Here is a 22,777-nt window from a genome sequence, read left to right on the forward strand (position 1 = left end):
GTGTGTGTGTGTGTGTGTGTGTGTGTGTGTGTGTGTGTGTGTGTGTGTGTGTGTGTGTGTGTGTGTGTGTGTGTGTAAGGTGTGTGTGTGTGTGAGAGTGTGTGTGTTTTGATGTGTGCGCATGTGTTTGTGTAAGCGTGTATTTCTGTGTGCATGCATGCGTACGTGCATGTGTGTGTGCCCACATGAAAAAATACTATTATATACTATGGTAAAATACTATGCTATACTATGGTAAAATACTATAGTATACTATGGTAAACTACTATAGTATTCACTGTATTGTTTTTGCAGACTTTACTGTAGTATTCACTAAAGTCTGCAAAAACAATACAGTGAATACTATAGTATTTAGATTGCAAGCCCTGCCACATCTGTCGAGTGTCGGAACTGGTGTAGTACGATTCGATCTTAGTCCTGTATCGATGCTTTGCCTGTTTGATGGTTCGTCGGAGGGCATAGAGGGATTTCTTACAAGCTTCCGGGTTAGAGTCCCGCTCCTTGAAAGCAGCACCTATACTCTTTAGCTCAGTGCGGATGTTGTCTGTAATCCATGGCTTCTGTTTGGGGTATGTACGTACGGTCAGTGTGGGGACAACGTCATCAATGCACTTATTGATGAAGCCAGTGACATGTGGTGTAGTCAGAAAATTCCAGAATATATTCCAGTCTGTGCTATCAAAACAGTCCTGTAGTTTAGCATCTGCTTCATCTGAACACTTTTTTATTGACTGAGTCACTGGTGCTTCCTGCTTACATTTTTGCTTGTAAGCAGGAATCAGGAAGATAGAATTATGGTCAGATTTGCCAAATGGAGGGCGAGGGAGAGCTTTGTATGCGTCTCTGTGTGTGGAGTAAAGGTGGTCTAGAGTTTTTTTTCCCTCTGGTTGCACATTTGACATGCTGACAGAAATGAGGTAAAACGGATTTAAGTTTCCCTGCATTAAAGTCGCCGGCCACTAGGAGCGCCGCCTCTGTATGAGCATTTTCCTGTTTGCTTATGGCGGTATACAGCTCATTGAGTGCGGTCTTAGTGCCAGCATCTGTCTGTGGTGGTATGTAGAAAGCTATGAAAAATACAGATGAAAACTCTCTAGGTAGATAGTGTGGTCTACAGCTACTCTACCTCAGGCGAGCAAAACCTTGAGGCTTCCTTAGATATTGTGCCCCAGCTGTTGTTTACAAATATACATTGTCTTACCAGAGGCTGTTGTTCTATCCTGCTGATACAGTGTATAACCCACCAGCTGTATGTTATTCATGTCGTCGTTCAGCCACAACTCAGTGAAACATAAGATATTACAGTTTTTAATGTCCCGGTGGTAGGATATACGTGCTTTTAGTTCATCCAGCGATTGTACGTTGGCCAGTAGTACGGATGGCAAAGGCAGATTAGCCACTCATCGGCGGATCTTCACAAGGCACCCCAATCTCTTTCCGCGATACCTCTTGCGTTTTTTTTCTCCTGCGAATGACGGGGATGAGGGCCTGTTCGAGTGTCTGGAGTAAATCCCTCTCGTCCGACTCATTAAAGAGAGTTAACTATATTATAAATACTCTGTTAAAAGAAAGGTGTAGAATATACTATAGTAGTGTAGTGTGTTTGTAGACTGTAGTATACTGTAGTATTTACTGCAGTTTTTTTGTTTTATTATCTTCCACAAAGAAGTGGAGGCTTTCACCTTGAGGAAACCTACTGGAGAAATACTAAAAGAGCTAATTTTCCATAACCTGTAGGTAGATAGGACTGGGGTGTGAACACATACTGTAGGTCAGCGCTTCTGCTCTGTTCTACTTATAGGGAACACAATATATGGTCTATACTTGGCATGTCGGTTTCTCACTTATAGGTGGCACAAATTGGGATATGGGGGAGGGGAATGGTTAGGCTATATGCAAGATAAATACATTAGTATTTGCTATAGTTAAAAGTGTAGTGTTTTTGCGGACTGTAGTATTTTGGGGAATAATACTACAACATTCTATAGTTAGGATACTCGAGGGATACTACAGTGTGTAGTATAGTATTCTACAGTATACTACAGTCTACTACAGAATTATATAGTAAGTACTGTAGTATTCTATGGTAAACTGTAGGGTTTTTTTCATGTTGGTGAGTGTGTGTGTGTTTGTGTGTAGGAGATTTTAGTCCCTCTCAGGACAGGGCTCTGTGTCGCCTTACAGATAGAATATCAGCCCACCATCTGTTCTATCCACTAACAGAGGTTTCACTGTGCTGGAACCAGAGACCAGCTACACTTATTATTATGGGTTATTATAGGAAGTCAGGACACACGTTACTGTAGATGTGTGTGTTGTTCTTTGTTTAAGCTATCCTAAGCATCGTTTATCATAATTTATCATCACATGATAATAATTTTTATTATCTCACTCCATTCACACATTCATCCATAGTAAAGAAAGAACTATGAATGTAATGTTAAGTGGTGATTGAGGTGGTTGAATGGAGCGGAATTAGTGTTTCAATACGTCTTCTACAGTTTTTTTCTTTGCTGTTGAATAACTGCTCTTTTCTGGAGCGGTGGTATTTTCTCTCCGGGCATATCCCCGCTTCCGTTCAGGCTCGCCGAAGTGTGAAGTCATTTCTTTTCCCAGGAAACTAGCGGGTGGGTTAAAGGAAGGGAGGAAGCAGTAGTTATGAATATGCTAATGAGAGAGGTGCTTCCAGTAGAAATATGCATTACATTAAAATAAAAAGAGGTGGGGAGAAATGTGATAGTTGAGGCAGCTAGGCTTATTAGGTGAATTCCCCCTTCATAATTTTATGTGCATACATTTTTTTCTTTCTCAGCAGCAAAATGTTTCACTTTCTAAGCTTTTGGCATGTTCTCTAATTATGCCCCCACCCCTTGTACACAAGGCTATTTTGCTCCCAACCAAATTTGGGATCTTGTGTTACCGTAACACCCCCCATCCCCCACCCCCTTCCTTACCAAATAACACAAGATGTCTGACAAAAAAAGCTAAACTAAAAAACACCCTCTCCCCTGGCTTTCCAGTGGTGTCTGCCACCTGGAGTCTCTCTATTAACCCTGGGTAGAGAGCTTGGCTCAGCCTCAGTCACAGAGCTGCTGTCAACTAGCAACAAATGAACCTGTTTCTCTCTCAAACAAGAGACTGGAGAACAATAGAGATGCAGAGCAAGAGGGCTGACACCATGAGACATAGTGGTGTCTACAGGGCTAGTGGTGTCTACAGGGCTGACACCATGAGACATAGTGGTGTCTACAGGGCTGACACCATGAGACATAGTGGTGTCTACAGGGCTGACACCATGAGACATAGTGGTGTCGACAGGGCTGACAGCGTGAGACATAGTGGTGTCTACAGGGTGCGTTGTAGACTGAGTGATGGAGGGCAATGAGAGAGGCACATGCACACACACACACACACACACACACACACACACACACACACACACACACACACACACACACACACACACACACACACACACACACACACACACACACACACACACACACACACACACACACAGTACAAGCCAGCTACAGGCCCTAGAAGTACCCTGTAATGGCCTGCCAGCTTGAGCCAGTGTGTGTCCGTTCGGTACGATGGTTCGCTAATAAAACAGCAGGGTGCCCCCATCCACCCTGCACCGCACCCTGCACCGTCCAGTCAGACCTGAGTTCAACCAGTATTACTATCCCTGCACCGTCCAGCCAGACCTGAGTTCAAACAGTATTACTACCCCTGCACCGTCCAGCCAGACCTGAGTTCAACCAGTATTACTATCCCTGCACCGTCCAGCCAGACCTGAGTTCAACCAGTATTACTATCCCTGCACCGTCCAGCCAGACCTGAGTTCAACCAGTATTACTATCCCTGCACCGTCCAGCCAGACCTGAGTTCAACCAGTATTACTATCCCTGCACCGTCCAGTCAGACCTGAGTTCAACCAGTATTACTATCCCTGCACCGTCCAGTCAGACCTGAGTTCAACCAGTATTACTATCCCTGCACCGTCCAGTCAGACCTGAGTTCAACCAGCATTACTATCCCTGCACCGTCCAGTCAGACCTGAGTTCAACCAGCATTACTATCCCTGCACCGTCCAGTCAGACCTGAGTTCAACCAGTATTACTATCCCTGCACCGTCCAGTCAGACCTGAGTTCAACCAGTATTACTGTCCCTGCACCGTCCAGCCAGACCTGAGTTCAACCAGTATTACTGTCCCTGCACCGTCCAGCCAGACCTGAGTTCAACCAGTATTACTATCCCTGCACCGTCCAGTCAGACCTGAGTTCAACCAGTATTACTATCCCTGCACCGGCCAGTCAGACCTGAGTTCAACCAGCATTACTATCCCTGCACCGTCCAGTCAGACCTGAGTTCAACCAGTATTACTATCCCTGCACCGTCCAGTCAGACCTGAGTTCAACCAGTATTACTATCCCTGCACCGTCCAGCCAGACCTGAGTTCAACCAGTATTACTATCCCTGCACCGTCCAGTCAGACCTGAGTTCAACCAGTATTACTATCCCTGCACCGTCCAGTCAGACCTGAGTTCAACCAGTATTACTATCCCTGCACCGTCCAGTCAGACCTGAGTTCAACCAGTATTACTATCCCTGCACCGTCCAGTCAGACCTGAGTTCAACCAGTATTACTATCCCTGCACCGTCCAGCCAGACCTGAGTTCAACCAGTATTACTATCCCTGCACCGTCCAGCCAGACCTGAGTTCAACCAGTATTACTATCCCTGCACCGTCCAGCCAGACCTGAGTTCAACCAGTATTACTATCCCTGCACCGTCCAGTCAGACCTGAGTTCAACCAGTATTACTATCCCTGCACCGTCCAGCCAGACCTGAGTTCAACCAGTATTACTATCCCTGCACCGTCCAGTCAGACCTGAGTTCAACCAGTATTACTATCCCTGCACCGTCCAGTCAGACCTGAGTTCAACCAGTATTACTATCCCTGCACCGTCCAGCCAGACCTGAGTTCAACCAGTATTACTATCCCTGCACCGTCCAGCCAGACCTGAGTTCAACCAGTATTACTATCCCTGCACCGTCCAGCCAGACCTGAGTTCAACCAGTATTACTATCCCTGCACCGTCCAGCCAGACCTGAGTTCAACCAGTATTACTATCCCTGCACCGTCCAGTCAGACCTGAGTTCAACCAGTATTACTATCCCTGCACCGTCCAGTCAGACCTGAGTTCAACCAGTATTACTATCCCTGCACCGTCCAGTCAGACCTGAGTTCAACCAGTATTACTATCCCTGCACCGTCCAGTCAGACCTGAGTTCAACCAGTATTACTATCCCTGCACCGTCCAGTCAGACCTGAGTTCAACCAGTATTACTATCACTGCACCGTCCAGTCAGACCTGAGTTCAACCAGTATTACTGTCCCTGCACCGTCCAGCCAGACCTGAGTTCAACCAGTATTACTGTCCCTGCACCGTCCAGCCAGACCTGAGTTCAACCAGTATTACTATCCCTGCACCGTCCAGCCAGACCTGAGTTCAACCAGTATTACTATCCCTGCACCGTCCAGTCAGACCTGAGTTCAACCAGTATTACTATCCCTGCACCGTCCAGCCAGACCTGAGTTCAACCAGTATTACTATCCCTGCACCGTCCAGCCAGACCTGAGTTCAACCAGTATTACTATCCCTGCACCGTCCAGCCAGACCTGAGTTCAACCAGTATTACTATCCCTGCACCGTCCAGCCAGACCTGAGTTCAACCAGTATTACTATCCCTGCACCGTCCAGCCAGACCTGAGTTCAACCAGTATTACTATCCCTGCACCGTCCAGCCAGACCTGAGTTCAACCAGTATTACTATCCCTGCACCGTCCAGCCAGACCTGAGTTCAACCAGTATTACTATCCCTGCACCGTCCAGTCAGACCTGAGTTCAACCAGTATTACTATCCCTGCACCGTCCAGCCAGACCTGAGTTCAACCAGTATTACTATCCCTGCACCGTCCAGCCAGACCTGAGTTCAACCAGTATTACTATCCCTGCACCGTCCAGCCAGACCTGAGTTCAACCAGTATTACTATCCCTGCACCGTCCAGCCAGACCTGAGTTCAACCAGTATTACTATCCCTGCACCGTCCAGCCAGACCTGAGTTCAACCAGTATTACTATCCCTGCACCGTCCAGTCAGACCTGAGTTCAACCAGTATTACTATCCCTGCACCGTCCAGCCAGACCTGAGTTCAACCAGTATTACTATCCCTGCACCGTCCAGTCAGACCTGAGTTCAACCAGTATTACTATCCCTGCACCGTCCAGTCAGACCTGAGTTCAACCAGTATTACTATCCCTGCACCGTCCAGCCAGACCTGAGTTCAACCAGTATTACTATCCCTGCACCGTCCAGCCAGACCTGAGTTCAACCAGTATTACTATCCCTGCACCGTCCAGCCAGACCTGAGTTCAACCAGTATTACTATCCCTGCACCGTCCAGTCAGACCTGAGTTCAACCAGTATTACTATCCCTGCACCGTCCAGTCAGACCTGAGTTCAACCAGTATTACTATCCCTGCACCGTCCAGTCAGACCTGAGTTCAACCAGTATTACTATCCCTGCACCGTCCAGTCAGACCTGAGTTCAACCAGTATTACTATCCCTGCACCGTCCAGTCAGACCTGAGTTCAACCAGTATTACTATCCCTGCACCGTCCAGCCAGACCTGAGTTCAACCAGTATTACTATCCCTGCACCGTCCAGCCAGACCTGAGTTCAACCAGTATTACTATCCCTGCACCGTCCAGCCAGACCTGAGTTCAACCAGTATTACTATCCCTGCACCGTCCAGCCAGACCTGAGTTCAACCAGTATTACTATCCCTGCACCGTCCAGCCAGACCTGAGTTCAACCAGTATTACTATCCCTGCACCGTCCAGCCAGACCTGAGTTCAACCAGTATTACTATCCCTGCACCGTCCAGTCAGACCTGAGTTCAACCAGTATTACTGTCCCTGCACCGTCCAGTCAGACCTGAGTTCAACCAGTATTACTATCCCTGCACCGTCCAGTCAGACCTGAGTTCAACCAGTATTACTGTCCCTGCACCGTCCAGCCAGACCTGAGTTCAACCAGTATTACTATCCCTGCACCGTCCAGCCAGACCTGAGTTCAACCAGTATTACTATCCCTGCACCGTCCAGCCAGACCTGAGTTCAACCAGTATTACTATCCCTGCACCGTCCAGCCAGACCTGAGTTCAACCAGTATTACTATCCCTGCACCGTCCAGCCAGACCTGAGTTCAACCAGTATTACTATCCCTGCACCGTCCAGCCAGACCTGAGATCAACCAGTATTACTATCCCTGCACCGTCCAGCCAGACCTGAGTTCAACCAGTATTACTATCCCTGCACCGTCCAGCCAGACCTGAGTTCAACCAGTATTACTATCCCTGCACCGTCCAGCCAGACCTGAGTTCAACCAGTATTACTATCCCTGCACCGTCCAGCCAGACCTGAGTTCAACCAGTATTACTATCCCTGCACCGTCCAGCCAGACCTGAGTTCAACCAGTATTACTATCCCTGCACCGTCCAGTCAGACCTGAGTTCAACCAGTATTACTGTCCCTGCACCGTCCAGCCAGACCTGAGTTCAACGAGTATTACTATCCCTGCACCGTCCACTCAGACCTGAGTTCAACCAGTATTACTATCCCTGCACCGTCCAGTCAGACCTGAGTACAACCAGTATTACTATCCCTGCACCGTCCAGCCAGACCTGAGTTCAACCAGTATTACTATCCCTGCACCGTCCAGTCAGACCTGAGTTCAACCAGTATTACTATCCCTGCACCGTCCAGCCAGACCTGAGTTCAACCAGTATTACTATCCCTGCACCGTCCAGCCAGACCTGAGTTCAACCAGTATTACTATCCCTGCACCGTCCAGCCAGACCTGAGTTCAACCAGTATTACTATCCCTGCACCGTCCAGTCAGACCTGAGTTCAACCAGTATTACTATCCCGGCACCGTCCAGTCAGACCTGAGTTCAACCAGTATTACTATCCTTGCACCGTCCAGTCAGACCTGAGTTCAACCAGTATTACTATCCCTGCACCGTCCAATCAGACCTGAGTTCAACCAGTATTACTATCCCTAAACCGTCAAGTCAGACCTGAGTTCAACCAGTATTACTATCCCTGCACCGTCCAGCCAGACCTGAGTTCAACCAGTATTACTATCCCTGCACCGTCCAGCCAGACCTGAGTTCAACCAGTATTACTATCCCTGCACCGTCCAGCCAGACCTGAGTTCAACCAGTATTACTATCCCTGCACCGTCCAGTCAGACCTGAGTTCAACCAGTATTACTATCCCTGCACCGTCCAGCCAGACCTGAGTTCAACCAGTATTACTATCCCTGCACCGTCCAGCCAGACCTGAGTTCAACCAGTATTACTATCCCTGCACCGTCCAGTCAGACCTGAGTTCAACCAGTATTACTATCCCTGCACCGTCCAGTCAGACCTGAGTTCAACCAGTATTACTATCCCTGCACCGTCCAGTCAGACCTGAGTTCAACCAGTATTACTATCACTGCACCGTCCAGTCAGACCTGAGTTCAACCAGTATTACTATCCCTGCACCGTCCAGCCAGACCTGAGTTCAACCAGTATTACTGTCCCTGCACCGTCCAGCCAGACCTGAGTTCAACCAGTATTACTATCCCTGCACCGTCCAGTCAGACCTGAGTTCAACCAGTATTACTGTCCCTGCACCGTCCAGCCAGACCTGAGTTCAACCAGTATTACTATCCCTGCACCGTCCAGCCAGACCTGAGTTCAACCAGTATTACTATCCCTGCACCGTCCAGCCAGACCTGAGTTCAACCAGTATTACTATCCCTGCACCGTCCAGCCAGACCTGAGTTCAACCAGTATTACTATCCCTGCACCGTCCAGTCAGACCTGAGTTCAACCAGTATTACTATCCCTGCACCGTCCAGCCAGACCTGAGATCAACCAGTATTACTATCCCTGCACCGTCCAGCCAGACCTGAGTTCAACCAGTATTACTATCCCTGCACCGTCCAGTCAGACCTGAGTTCAACCAGTATTACTATCCCTGCACCGTCCAGCCAGACCTGAGTTCAACCAGTATTACTATCCCTGCACCGTCCAGCCAGACCTGAGTTCAACCAGTATTACTATCCCTGCACCGTCCAGCCAGACCTGAGTTCAACCAGTATTACTATCCCTGCACCGTCCAGTCAGACCTGAGTTCAACCAGTATTACTGTCCCTGCACCGTCCAGCCAGACCTGAGTTCAACGAGTATTACTATCCCTGCACCGTCCACTCAGACCTGAGTTCAACCAGTATTACTATCCCTGCACCGTCCAGCCAGACCTGAGTTCAACCAGTATTACTATCCCTGCACCGTCCAGCCAGACCTGAGTTCAACCAGTATTACTATCCCTGCACCGTCCAGCCAGACCTGAGTTCAACCAGTATTACTATCCCTGCACCGTCCAGCCAGACCTGAGTTCAACCAGTATTACTATCCCTGCACCGTCCAGCCAGACCTGAGTTCAACCAGTATTACTATCCCTGCACCGTCCAGCCAGACCTGAGTTCAACCAGTATTACTATCCCTGCACCGTCCAGCCAGACCTGAGTTCAACCAGTATTACTATCCCTGCACCGTCCAGCCAGACCTGAGTTCAACCAGTATTACTATCCCTGCACCGTCCAGCCAGACCTGAGTTCAACCAGTATTACTATCCCTGCACCGTCCAGCCAGACCTGAGTTCAACCAGTATTACTATCCCTGCACCGTCCAGCCAGACCTGAGTTCAACCAGTATTACTATCCCTGCACCGTCCAGCCAGACCTGAGTTCAACCAGTATTACTATCCCTGCACCGTCCAGCCAGACCTGAGTTCAACCAGTATTACTATCCCTGCACCGTCCAGCCAGACCTGAGTTCAACCAGTATTACTATCCCTGCACCGTCCAGCCAGACCTGAGTTCAACCAGTATTACTATCCCTGCACCGTCCAGCCAGACCTGAGTTCAACCAGTATTACTATCCCTGCACCGTCCAGTCAGACCTGAGTTCAACCAGTATTACTATCCCTGCACCGTCCAGCCAGACCTGAGTTCAACCAGTATTACTATCCCTGCACCGTCCAGCCAGACCTGAGTTCAACCAGTATTACTATCCCTGCACCGTCCAGCCAGACCTGAGTTCAACCAGTATTACTATCCCTGCACCGTCCAGCCAGACCTGAGTTCAACCAGTATTACTATCCCTGCACCGTCCAGCCAGACCTGAGTTCAACCAGTATTACTATCCCTGCACCGTCCAGCCAGACCTGAGTTCAACCAGTATTACTATCCCTGCACCGTCCAGCCAGACCTGAGTTCAACCAGTATTACTATCCCTGCACCGTCCAGCCAGACCTGAGTTCAACCAGTATTACTATCCCTGCACCGTCCAGCCAGACCTGAGTTCAACCAGTATTACTATCCCTGCACCGTCCAGCCAGACCTGAGTTCAACCAGTATTACTATCCCTGCACCGTCCAGCCAGACCTGAGTTAAACCAGTATTACTATCCCTGCACCGTCCAGTCAGACCTGAGTTCAACCAGTATTACTATCCCTGCACCGTCCAGTCAGACCTGAGTTCAACCAGTATTACTATCCCTGCACCGTCCAGTCAGACCTGAGTTCAACCAGTATTACTATCCCTGCACCGTCCAGTCAGACCTGAGTTCAACCAGTATTACTATCACTGCACCGTCCAGTCAGACCTGAGTTCAACCAGTATTACTATCCCTGCACCGTCCAGCCAGACCTGAGTTCAACCAGTATTACTGTCCCTGCACCGTCCAGCCAGACCTGAGTTCAACCAGTATTACTATCCCTGCACCGTCCAGTCAGACCTGAGTTCAACCAGTATTACTGTCCCTGCACCGTCCAGCCAGACCTGAGTTCAACCAGTATTACTATCCCTGCACCGTCCAGCCAGACCTGAGTTCAACCAGTATTACTATCCCTGCACCGTCCAGCCAGACCTGAGTTCAACCAGTATTACTATCCCTGCACCGTCCAGCCAGACCTGAGTTCAACCAGTATTACTATCCCTGCACCGTCCAGCCAGACCTGAGTTCAACCAGTATTACTATCCCTGCACCGTCCAGCCAGACCTGAGTTCAACCAGTATTACTATCCCTGCACCGTCCAGCCAGACCTGAGTTCAACCAGTATTACTATCCCTGCACCGTCCAGCCAGACCTGAGTTCAACCAGTATTACTATCCCTGCACCGTCCAGCCAGACCTGAGTTCAACCAGTATTACTATCCCTGCACCGTCCAGCCAGACCTGAGTTCAACCAGTATTACTATCCCTGCACCGTCCAGCCAGACCTGAGTTCAACCAGTATTACTGTCCCTGCACCGTCCAGCCAGACCTGAGTTCAACCAGTATTACTATCCCTGCACCGTCCACTCAGACCTGAGTTCAACCAGTATTACTATCCCTGCACCGTCCAGTCAGACCTGAGTACAACCAGTATTACTATCCCTGCACCGTCCAGCCAGACCTGAGTTCAACCAGTATTACTATCCCTGCACCGTCCAGTCAGACCTGAGTTCAACCAGTATTACTATCCCTGCACCGTCCAGCCAGACCTGAGTTCAACCAGTATTACTATCCCTGCACCGTCCAGCCAGACCTGAGTTCAACCAGTATTACTATCCCTGCACCGTCCAGCCAGACCTGAGTTCAACCAGTATTACTATCCCTGCACCGTCCAGTCAGACCTGAGTTCAACCAGTATTACTATCCCTGCACCGTCCAGCCAGACCTGAGTTCAACCAGTATTACTATCCCTGCACCGTCCAGCCAGACCTGAGTTCAACCAGTATTACTATCCCTGCACCGTCCAGTCAGACCTGAGTTCAACCAGTATTACTATCCCTGCACCGTCCAGTCAGACCTGAGTTCAACCAGTATTACTATCCCTGCACCGTCCAGCCAGACCTGAGTTCAACCAGTATTACTATCCCTGCACCGTCCAGCCAGACCTGAGTTCAACCAGTATTACTATCCCTGCACCGTCCAGCCAGACCTGAGTTCAACCAGTATTACTATCCCTGCACCGTCCAGCCAGACCTGAGTTCAACCAGTATTACTATCCCTGCACCGTCCAGCCAGACCTGAGTTCAACCAGTATTACTATCCCTGCACCGTCCAGCCAGACCTGAGTTCAACCAGTATTACTATCCCTGCACCGTCCAGCCAGACCTGAGTTCAACCAGTATTACTATCCCTGCACCGTCCAGCCAGACCTGAGTTCAACCAGTATTACTATCCCTGCACCGTCCAGCCAGACCTGAGTTCAACCAGTATTACTATCCCTGCACCGTCCAGCCAGACCTGAGTTCAACCAGTATTACTATCCCTGCACCGTCCAGCCAGACCTGAGTTCAACCAGTATTACTATCCCTGCACCGTCCAGTCAGACCTGAGTTCAACCAGTATTACTATCCCTGCACCGTCCAGCCAGACCTGAGTTCAACCAGTATTACTATCCCTGCACCGTCCAGTCAGACCTGAGTTCAACCAGTATTACTATCCCTGCACCGTCCAGTCAGACCTGAGTTCAACCAGTATTACTATCCCTGCACCGTCCAGCCAGACCTGAGTTCAACCAGTATTACTATCCCTGCACCGTCCAGCCAGACCTGAGTTCAACCAGTATTACTATCCCTGCACCGTCCAGCCAGACCTGAGTTCAACCAGTATTACTATCCCTGCACCGTCCAGCCAGACCTGAGTTCAACCAGTATTACTATCCCTGCACCGTCCAGCCAGACCTGAGTTCAACCAGTATTACTATCCCTGCACCGTCCAGCCAGACCTGAGTTCAACCAGTATTACTATCCCTGCACCGTCCAGCCAGACCTGAGTTCAACCAGTATTACTATCCCTGCACCGTCCAGTCAGACCTGAGTTCAACCAGTATTACTATCCCTAAACCGTCCAGCCAGACCTGAGTTCAACCAGTATTACTATCCCTGCACCGTCCAGTCAGACCTGAGTTCAACCAGTATTACTATCCCTGCACCGTCCAGCCAGACCTGAGTTCAACCAGTATTACTATCCCTGCACCGTCCAGCCAGACCTGAGATCAACCAGTATTACTATCCCTAAACCGTCCAGCCAGACCTGAGTTCAACCAGTATTACTATCCCTGCACCGTCCAGCCAGACCTGAGTTCAACCAGTATTACTATCCCTGCACCGTCCAGCCAGACCTGAGTTCAACCAGTATTACTATCCCTGCACCGTCCAGCCAGACCTGAGTTCAACCAGTATTACTATCCCTGCACCGTCCAGCCAGACCTGAGTTCAACCAGTATTACTATCCCTGCACCGTCCAGCCAGACCTGAGTTCAACCAGTATTACTATCCCTGCACCGTCCAGCCAGACCTGAGTTCAACCAGTATTACTATCCCTGCACCGTCCAGCCAGACCTGAGTTCAACCAGTATTACTATCCCTGCACCGTCCAGTCAGACCTGAGTTCAACCAGTATTACTATCCCTGCACCGTCCAGTCAGACCTGAGTTCAACCAGTATTACTATCCCTGCACCGTCCAGCCAGACCTGAGTTCAACCAGTATTACTATCCCTGCACCGTCCAGCCAGACCTGAGTTCAACCAGTATTACTATCCCTGCACCGTCCAGCCAGACCTGAGTTCAACCAGTATTACTATCCCTGCACCGTCCAGCCAGACCTGAGTTCAACCAGTATTACTATCCCTGCACCGTCCAGTCAGACCTGAGTTCAACCAGTATTACTATCCCTGCACCGTCCAGCCAGACCTGAGTTCAACCAGTATTACTATCCCTGCACCGTCCAGTCAGACCTGAGTTCAACCAGTATTACTATCCCTGCACCGTCCAGTCAGACCTGAGTTCAACCAGTATTACTATCCCTGCACCGTCCAGCCAGACCTGAGTTCAACCAGTATTACTATCCCTGCACCGTCCAGCCAGACCTGAGTTCAACCAGTATTTCTATCCCTGCACCGTCCAGCCAGACCTGAGTTTAACCAGTATTACTATCCCTGCACCGTCCAGTCAGACCTGAGTTCAACCAGTATTACTATCCCTGCACCGTCCAGCCAGACCTGAGTTCAACCAGTTTTACTATCCCTGCACCGTCCAGCCAGACCTGAGTTCAACCAGTATTACTATCCCTGCACCGTCCAGTCAGACCTGAGTTCAACCAGTATTACTATCCCTGCACCGTCCAGTCAGACCTGAGTTCAACTAGTATTACTATCCCTAAACCGTCCAGTCAGACCTGAGTTCAACCAGTATTACTATCCCTGCACCGTCCAGTCAGACCTGAGTTCAACCAGTATTACTATCCCTGCACCGTCCAGCCAGACCTGAGTTCAACCAGTATTACTATCCCTGCACCGTCCAGCCAGACCTGAGATCAACCAGTATTACTATCAATAAACCGTCCTGCCAGACCTGAGTTCAACCAGTATTACTATCCCTGCACCGTCCAGCCAGACCTGAGTTCAACCAGTATTACTATCCCTGCACCGTCCAGCCAGACTGAGTTCAACCAGTATTACTATCCCTGCACCGTCCAGCCAGACCTGAGTTCAACCAGTATTACTATCACTGCACCGTCCAGTCAGTCCTGAGTTCAACCAGTATTACTATCCCTAAACCGTCCAGCCAGACCTGAGTTCAACCAGTATTACTATCCCTGCACCGTCCAGCCAGACCTGAGTTCAACCAGTATTACTATCCCTGCACCGTCCAGTCAGACCTGAGTTCAACCAGTATTACTATCCCTGCACCGTCCAGTCAGACCTGAGTTCAACCAGTATTACTATCCCTGCACCTTCCGGCCAGACCTGAGTTCAACCAGTATTACTATCCCTGCACCGTCCAGTCAGACCTGAGTTCAACCAGTATTACTATCCCTGCACCGTCCAGCCAGACCTGAGTTCAACCAGTATTACTATCCCTGCACCGTCCAGTCAGACCTGAGTTCAACCAGTATTACTATCCCTGCACCGTCCAGCCAGACCTGAGTTCAACCAGTATTACTATCCCTGCACCGTCCAGTCAGACCTGAGTTCAACCAGTATTACTATCCCTGCACCGTCCAGCCAGACCTGAGTTCAACCAGTATTACTATCCCTGCACCGTCCAGCCAGACCTGAGTTCAACCAGTATTACTATCCCTGCACCGTCCAGCCAGACCTGAGTTCAACCAGTATTACTATCCCTGCACCGTCCAGCCAGACCTGAGTTCAACCAGTATTACTATCCCTAAACCGTCCAGTCAGACCTGAGTTCAACCAGTATTACTATCCCTGCACCGTCCAGCCAGACCTGAGTTCAACCAGTATTACTATCCCTGCACCGTCCAGCCAGACCTGAGTTCAACCAGTATTACTATCCCTGCACCGTCCAGCCAGACCTGAGTTCAACCAGTATTACTATCCCTGCACCGTCCAGCCAGACCTGAGTTCAACCAGTATTACTATGCCTGCACCGTCCAGCCAGACCTGAGTTCAACCAGTATTACTATCACTGCACCGTCCAGCCAGACCTGAGTTCAACCAGTATTACTATCCCTGCACCGTCCAGCCAGACCTGAGTTCAACCAGTATTACTGTCCCTGCACCGTCCAGCCAGACCTGAGTTCAACCAGTATTACTATCCCTGCACCGTCCAGTCAGACCTGAGTTCAACCAGTATTACTGTCCCTGCACCGTCCAGCCAGACCTGAGTTCAACCAGTATTACTATCCCTGCACCGTCCAGCCAGACCTGAGTTCAACCAGTATTACTATCCCTGCACCGTCCAGCCAGACCTGAGTTCAACCAGTATTACTATCCCTGCACCGTCCAGCCAGACCTGAGTTCAACCAGTATTACTATCCCTGCACCGTCCAGCCAGACCTGAGATCAACCAGTATTACTATCCCTAAACCGTCCTGCCAGACCTGAGTTCAACCAGTATTACTATCCCTGCACCGTCCAGCCAGACCTGAGTTCAACCAGTATTACTATCCCTGCACCGTCCAGCCAGACTGAGTTCAACCAGTATTACTATCCCTGCACCGTCCAGCCAGACCTGAGTTCAACCAGTATTACTATCCCTGCACCGTCCAGTCAGACCTGAGTTCAACCAGTATTACTATCCCTAAACCGTCCAGCCAGACCTGAGTTCAACCAGTATTACTATCCCTGCACCGTCCAGCCAGACCTGAGTTCAACCAGTATTACTATCCCTGCACCGTCCAGTCAGACCTGAGTTCAACCAGTATTACTATCCCTGCACCGTCCGGCCAGACCTGAGTTCAACCAGTATTACTATCCCTGCACCGTCCAGCCAGACCTGAGTTCAACCAGTATTACTATCCCTGCACCGTCCAGCCAGACCTGAGTTCAACCAGTATTACTATCCCTGCACCGTCCAGCCAGACCTGAGTTCAACCAGTATTACTATCCCTGCACCGTCCAGCCAGACCTGAGTTCAACCAGTATTACTATCCCTGCACCGTCCAGTCAGACCTGAGTTCAACCAGTATTACTATCCCTGCACCGTCCAGCCAGACCTGAGTTCAACCAGTATTACTATCCCTGCACCGTCCAGCCAGACCTGAGTTCAACCAGTATTACTATCCCTGCACCGTCCAGTCAGACCTGAGTTCAACCAGTATTACTATCCCTGCACCGTCCAGCCAGACCTGAGTTCAACCAGTATTACTATCCCTAAACCGTCCAGCCAGACCTGAGTTCAACCAGTATTACTATCCCTGCACCGTCCAGCCAGACCTGAGTTCAACCAGTATTACTATCCCTGCACCGTCCAGTCAGACCTGAGTTCAACCAGTATTACTATCCCTGCACCGTCCAGTCAGACCTGAGTTCAACCAGTATTACTATCCCTGCACCGTCCAGTCAGACCTGAGTTCAACCAGTATTACTATGCCTGCACCGTCCAGTCAGACCTGAGTTCAACCAGTATTACTATCACTGCACCGTCCAGTCAGACCTGAGTTCAACCAGTATTACTATCCCTGCACCGTCCAGCCAGACCTGAGTTCAACCAGTATTACTGTCCCTGCACCGTCCAGCCAGACCTGAGTTCAACCAGTATTACTATCCCTGCACCGTCCAGCCAGACCTGAGTTCAACCAGTATTACTATCCCTGCACCGTCCAGCCAGACCTGAGTTCAACCAGTATTACTGTCCCTGCACCGTCCAGCCAGACCTGAGTTCAACCAGTATTACTATCCCTGCACCGTCCAGCCAGACCTGAGTTCAACCAGTATTACTATCCCTGCACCGTCCAGCCAGACCTGAGTTCAACCAGTATTACTATCCCTGCACCGTCCAGCCAGACCTGAGTTCAACCAGTATTACTATCCCTGCACCGTCCAGCCAGACCTGAGTTCAACCAGTATTACTATCCCTGCACCGTCCAGCCAGACCTGAGATCAACCAGTATTACTATCCCTGCACCGTCCAGCCAGACCTGAGTTCAACCAGTATTACTATCCCTGCACCGTCCAGCCAGACCTGAGTTCAACCAGTATTACTATCCCTGCACCGTCCAGTCAGACCTGAGTTCAACCAGTATTACTATCCCTGCACCGTCCAGCCAGACCTGAGTTCAACCAGTATTACTATCCCTGCACCGTCCAGCCAGACCTGAGTTCAACCAGTATTACTATCCCTGCACCGTCCAGCCAGACCTGAGTTCAACCAGTATTACTGTCCCTGCACCGTCCAGCCAGACCTGAGTTCAACCAGTATTACTATCCCTGCACCGTCCAGTCAGACCTGAGTTCAACCAGTATTACTATCCCTGCACCGTCCAGCCAGACCTGAGTTCAACCAGTATTACTATCCCTGCACCGTCCAGTCAGACCTGAGTTCAACCAGTATTACTATCCCTGCACCGTCCAGCCAGACCTGAGTTCAACCAGTATTACTATCCCTGCACCGTCCAGCCAGACCTGAGTTCAACCAGTATTACTATCCCTGCACCGTCCAGCCAGACCTGAGTTCAACCAGTATTACTATCCCTGCACCGTCCAGCCAGACCTGAGTTCAACCAGTATTACTATCCCTGCACCGTCCAGCCAGACCTGAGTTCAACCAGTATTACTATCCCTGCACCGTCCAGCCAGACCTGAGTTCAACCAGTATTACTATCCCTGCACCGTCCAGTCAGACCTGAGTTCAACCAGTATTACTATCCCTGCACCGTCCAGCCAGACCTGAGTTCAACCAGTATTACTATCCCTGCACCGTCCAGCCAGACCTGAGTTCAACCAGTATTACTATCCCTGCACCGTCCAGCCAGACCTGAGTTCAACCAGTATTACTATCCCTGCACCGTCCAGCCAGACCTGAGTTCAACCAGTATTACTATCCCTGCACCGTCCAGCCAGACCTGAGTTCAACCAGTATTACTATCCCTGCACCGTCCAGCCAGACCTGAGTTCAACCAGTATTACTATCCCTGCACCGTCCAGTCAGACCTGAGTTCAACCAGTATTACTATCCCTGCACCGTCCAGTCAGACCTGAGTTCAACCAGTATTACTATCCCTGCACCGTCCAGCCAGACCTGAGTTCAACCAGTATTACTATCCCTGCACCGTCCAGCCAGACCTGAGTTCAACCAGTATTACTATCCCTGCACCGTCCAGCCAGACCTGAGTTCAACCAGTATTACTATCCCTGCACCGTCCAGCCAGACCTGAGTTCAACCAGTATTACTATCCCTGCACCGTCCAGCCAGACCTGAGTTCAACCAGTATTACTATCCCTGCACCGTCCAGCCAGACCTGAGTTCAACCAGTATTACTATCCCTGCACCGTCCAGCCAGACCTGAGTTCAACCAGTATTACTATCCCTGCACCGTCCAGCCAGACCTGAGTTCAACCAGTATTACTATCCCTGCACCGTCCAGCCAGACCTGAGTTCAACCAGTATTACTATCCCTGCACCGTCCAGTCAGACCTGAGTTCAACCAGTATTACTATCCCTGCACCGTCCAGTCAGACCTGAGTTCAACCAGTATTACTATCCCTGCACCGTCCAGCCAGACCTGAGTTCAACCAGTATTACTATCCCTGCACCGTCCAGCCAGACCTGAGTTCAACCAGTATTACTATCCCTGCACCGTCCAGCCAGACCTGAGTTCAACCAGTATTACTATCCCTGCACCGTCCAGCCAGACCTGAGTTCAACCAGTATTACTATCCCTGCACCGTCCAGCCAGACCTGAGTTCAACCAGTATTACTATCCCTGCACCGTCCAGCCAGACCTGAGTTCAACCAGTATTACTATCCCTGCACCGTCCAGCCAGACCTGAGTTCAACCAGTATTACTATCCCTGCACCGTCCAGCCAGACCTGAGTTCAACCAGTATTACTATCCCTGCACCGTCCAGTCAGACCTGAGTTCAACCAGTATTACTATCCCTGCACCGTCCAGCCAGACCTGAGTTCAACCAGTATTACTATCCCTGCACCGTCCAGTCAGACCTGAGTTCAACCAGTATTACTATCCCTGCACCGTCCAGCCAGACCTGAGTTCAACCAGTATTACTATCCCTGCACCGTCCAGCCAGACCTGAGTTCAACCAGTATTACTATCCCTGCACCGTCCAGTCAGACCTGAGTTCAACCAGTATTACTATCCCTGCACCGTCCAGCCAGACCTGAGTTCAACCAGTATTACTATCCCTGCACCGTCCAGCCAGACCTGAGTTCAACCAGTATTACTATCCCTGCACCGTCCAGCCAGACCTGAGTTCAACCAGTATTACTATCCCTGCACCGTCCAGCCAGACCTGAGTTCAACCAGTATTACTATCCCTGCACCGTCCAGTCAGACCTGAGTTCAACCAGTATTACTATCCCTGCACCGTCCAGTCAGACCTGAGTTCAACCAGTATTACTATCCCTGCACCGTCCAGCCAGACCTGAGTTCAACCAGTATTACTATCCCTGCACCGTCCAGCCAGACCTGAGTTCAACCAGTATTACTATCCCTGCACCGTCCAGCCAGACCTGAGTTCAACCAGTATTACTATCCCTGCACCGTCCAGCCAGACCTGAGTTCAACCAGTATTACTATCCCTGCACCGTCCAGCCAGACCTGAGTTCAACCAGTATTACTATCCCTGCACCGTCCAGCCAGACCTGAGTTCAACCAGTATTACTATCCCTGCACCGTCCAGCCAGACCTGAGTTCAACCAGTATTACTATCCCTGCACCGTCCAGCCAGACCTGAGTTCAACCAGTATTACTATCCCTGCACCGTCCAGTCAGACCTGAGTTCAACCAGTATTACTATCCCTGCACCGTCCAGTCAGACCTGAGTTCAACCAGTATTACTATCCCTGCACCGTCCAGCCAGACCTGAGTTCAACCAGTATTACTATCCCTGCACCGTCCAGCCAGACCTGAGATCAACCAGTATTACTATCCCTAAACCGTCCTGCCAGACCTGAGTTCAACCAGTATTACTATCCCTGCACCGTCCAGCCAGACCTGAGTTCAACCAGTATTACTATCCCTGCACCGTCCAGCCAGACCTGAGTTCAACCAGTATTACTATCCCTGCACCGTCCAGCCAGACCTGAGTTCAACCAGTATTACTATCCCTGCACCGTCCAGTCAGACCTGAGTTCAACCAGTATTACTATCCCTAAACCGTCCAGCCAGACCTGAGTTCAACCAGTATTACTATCCCTGCACCGTCCAGTCAGACCTGAGTTCAACCAGTATTACTATCCCTGCACCGTCCAGCCAGACCTGAGTTCAACCAGTATTACTATCCCTGCACCGTCCAGTCAGACCTGAGTTCAACCAGTATTACTATCCCTGCACCTTCCGGCCAGACCTGAGTTCAACCAGTATTACTATCCCTGCACCGTCCAGCCAGACCTGAGTTCAACCAGTATTACTATCCCTGCACCGTCCAGCCAGACCTGAGTTCAACCAGTATTACTATCCCTGCACCGTCCAGTCAGACCTGAGTTCAACCAGTATTACTATCCCTGCACCGTCCAGCCAGACCTGAGTTCAACCAGTATTACTATCCCTGCACCGTCCAGTCAGACCTGAGTTCAACCAGTATTACTATCCCTAAACCGTCCAGTCAGACCTGAGTTCAACCAGTATTACTATCCCTGCACCGTCCAGCCAGACCTGAGTTCAACCAGTATTACTATCCCTGCACCGTCCAGCCAGACCTGAGTTCAACCAGTATTACTATCCCTGCACCGTCCAGCCAGACCTGAGATCAACCAGTATTACTATCCCTAAACCGTCCAGCCAGACCTGAGTTCAACCAGTATTACTATCCCTGCACCGTCCAGCCAGACCTGAGTTCAACCAGTATTACTATCCCTGCACCGTCCAGCCAGACCTGAGTTCAACCAGTATTACTATCCCTGCACCGTCCAGCCAGACCTGAGTTCAACCAGTATTACTATCCCTGCACCGTCCAGTCAGACCTGAGTTCAACCAGTATTACTATCCCTAAACCGTCCAGCCAGACCTGAGTTCAACCAGTATTACTATCCCTGCACCGTCCAGCCAGACCTGAGTTCAACCAGTATTACTATCCCTGCACCGTCCAGCCAGACCTGAGTTCAACCAGTATTACTATCCCTGCACCGTCCAGTCAGACCTGAGTTCAACCAGTATTACTATCCCTGCACCGTCCAGCCAGACCTGAGTTCAACCAGTATTACTATCCCTGCACCGTCCAGCCAGACCTGAGTTCAACCAGTATTACTATCCCTGCACCGTCCAGCCAGACCTGAGTTCAACCAGTATTACTATCCCTGCACCGTCCAGTCAGACCTGAGTTCAACCAGTATTACTATCCCTGCACCGTCCAGCCAGACCTGAGTTCAACCAGTATTACTATCCCTGCACCGTCCAGTCAGACCTGAGTTCAACCAGTATTACTATCCCTGCACCGTCCAGCCAGACCTGAGTTCAACCAGTATTACTATCCCTGCACCGTCCAGCCAGACCTGAGTTCAACCAGTATTACTATCCCTGCACCGTCCAGCCAGACCTGAGTTCAACCAGTATTACTATCCCTGCACCGTCCAGCCAGACCTGAGTTCAACCAGTATTACTATCCCTGCACCGTCCAGCCAGACCTGAGTTCAACCAGTATTACTATCCCTGCACCGTCCAGTCAGACCTGAGTTCAACCAGTATTACTATCCCTGCACCGTCCAGCCAGACCTGAGTTCAACCAGTATTACTATCCCTGCACCGTCCAGCCAGACCTGAGTTCAACCAGTATTACTATCCCTGCACCGTCCAGCCAGACCTGAGTTCAACCAGTATTACTATCCCTGCACCGTCCAGCCAGACCTGAGTTCAACCAGTATTACTATCCCTGCACCGTCCAGTCAGACCTGAGTTCAACCAGTATTACTATCCCTGCACCGTCCAGCCAGACCTGAGTTCAACCAGTATTACTATCCCTGCACCGTCCAGCCAGACCTGAGTTCAACCAGTATTACTATCCCTGCACCGTCCAGCCAGACCTGAGTTCAACCAGTATTACTATCCCTGCACCGTCCAGCCAGACCTGAGTTCAACCAGTATTACTATCCCTGCACCGTCCAGCCAGACCTGAGTTCAACCAGTATTACTATCCCTGCACCGTCCAGCCAGACCTGAGTTCAACCAGTAT

At 50.2% G+C, this 22,777-nt stretch overlaps 1 protein-coding gene and 1 non-coding gene across 3 annotated transcripts in view; one reads left to right on the forward strand and one right to left on the reverse strand.

Moving 5' to 3' along the window:
* The window catches only part of pdzrn4 (PDZ domain containing ring finger 4), a 110,505-nt gene that overhangs the window by 23,051 nt on the left and 64,677 nt on the right, over positions 1 to 22,777 (forward strand). The gene's annotated exons all lie outside the window — the stretch shown is intronic.
* Positions 1,671 to 1,725, reverse strand: LOC123728334 (U7 small nuclear RNA). The gene has a single exon (XR_006760220.1). It is a non-coding gene; the product is annotated as a U7 small nuclear RNA (small nuclear RNA).

This window comes from Salmo salar, chromosome ssa17, assembly GCF_905237065.1.
Source record: "Salmo salar chromosome ssa17, Ssal_v3.1, whole genome shotgun sequence".
In the NCBI taxonomy this organism is placed as follows: Eukaryota; Metazoa; Chordata; class Actinopteri; order Salmoniformes; family Salmonidae; genus Salmo; species Salmo salar.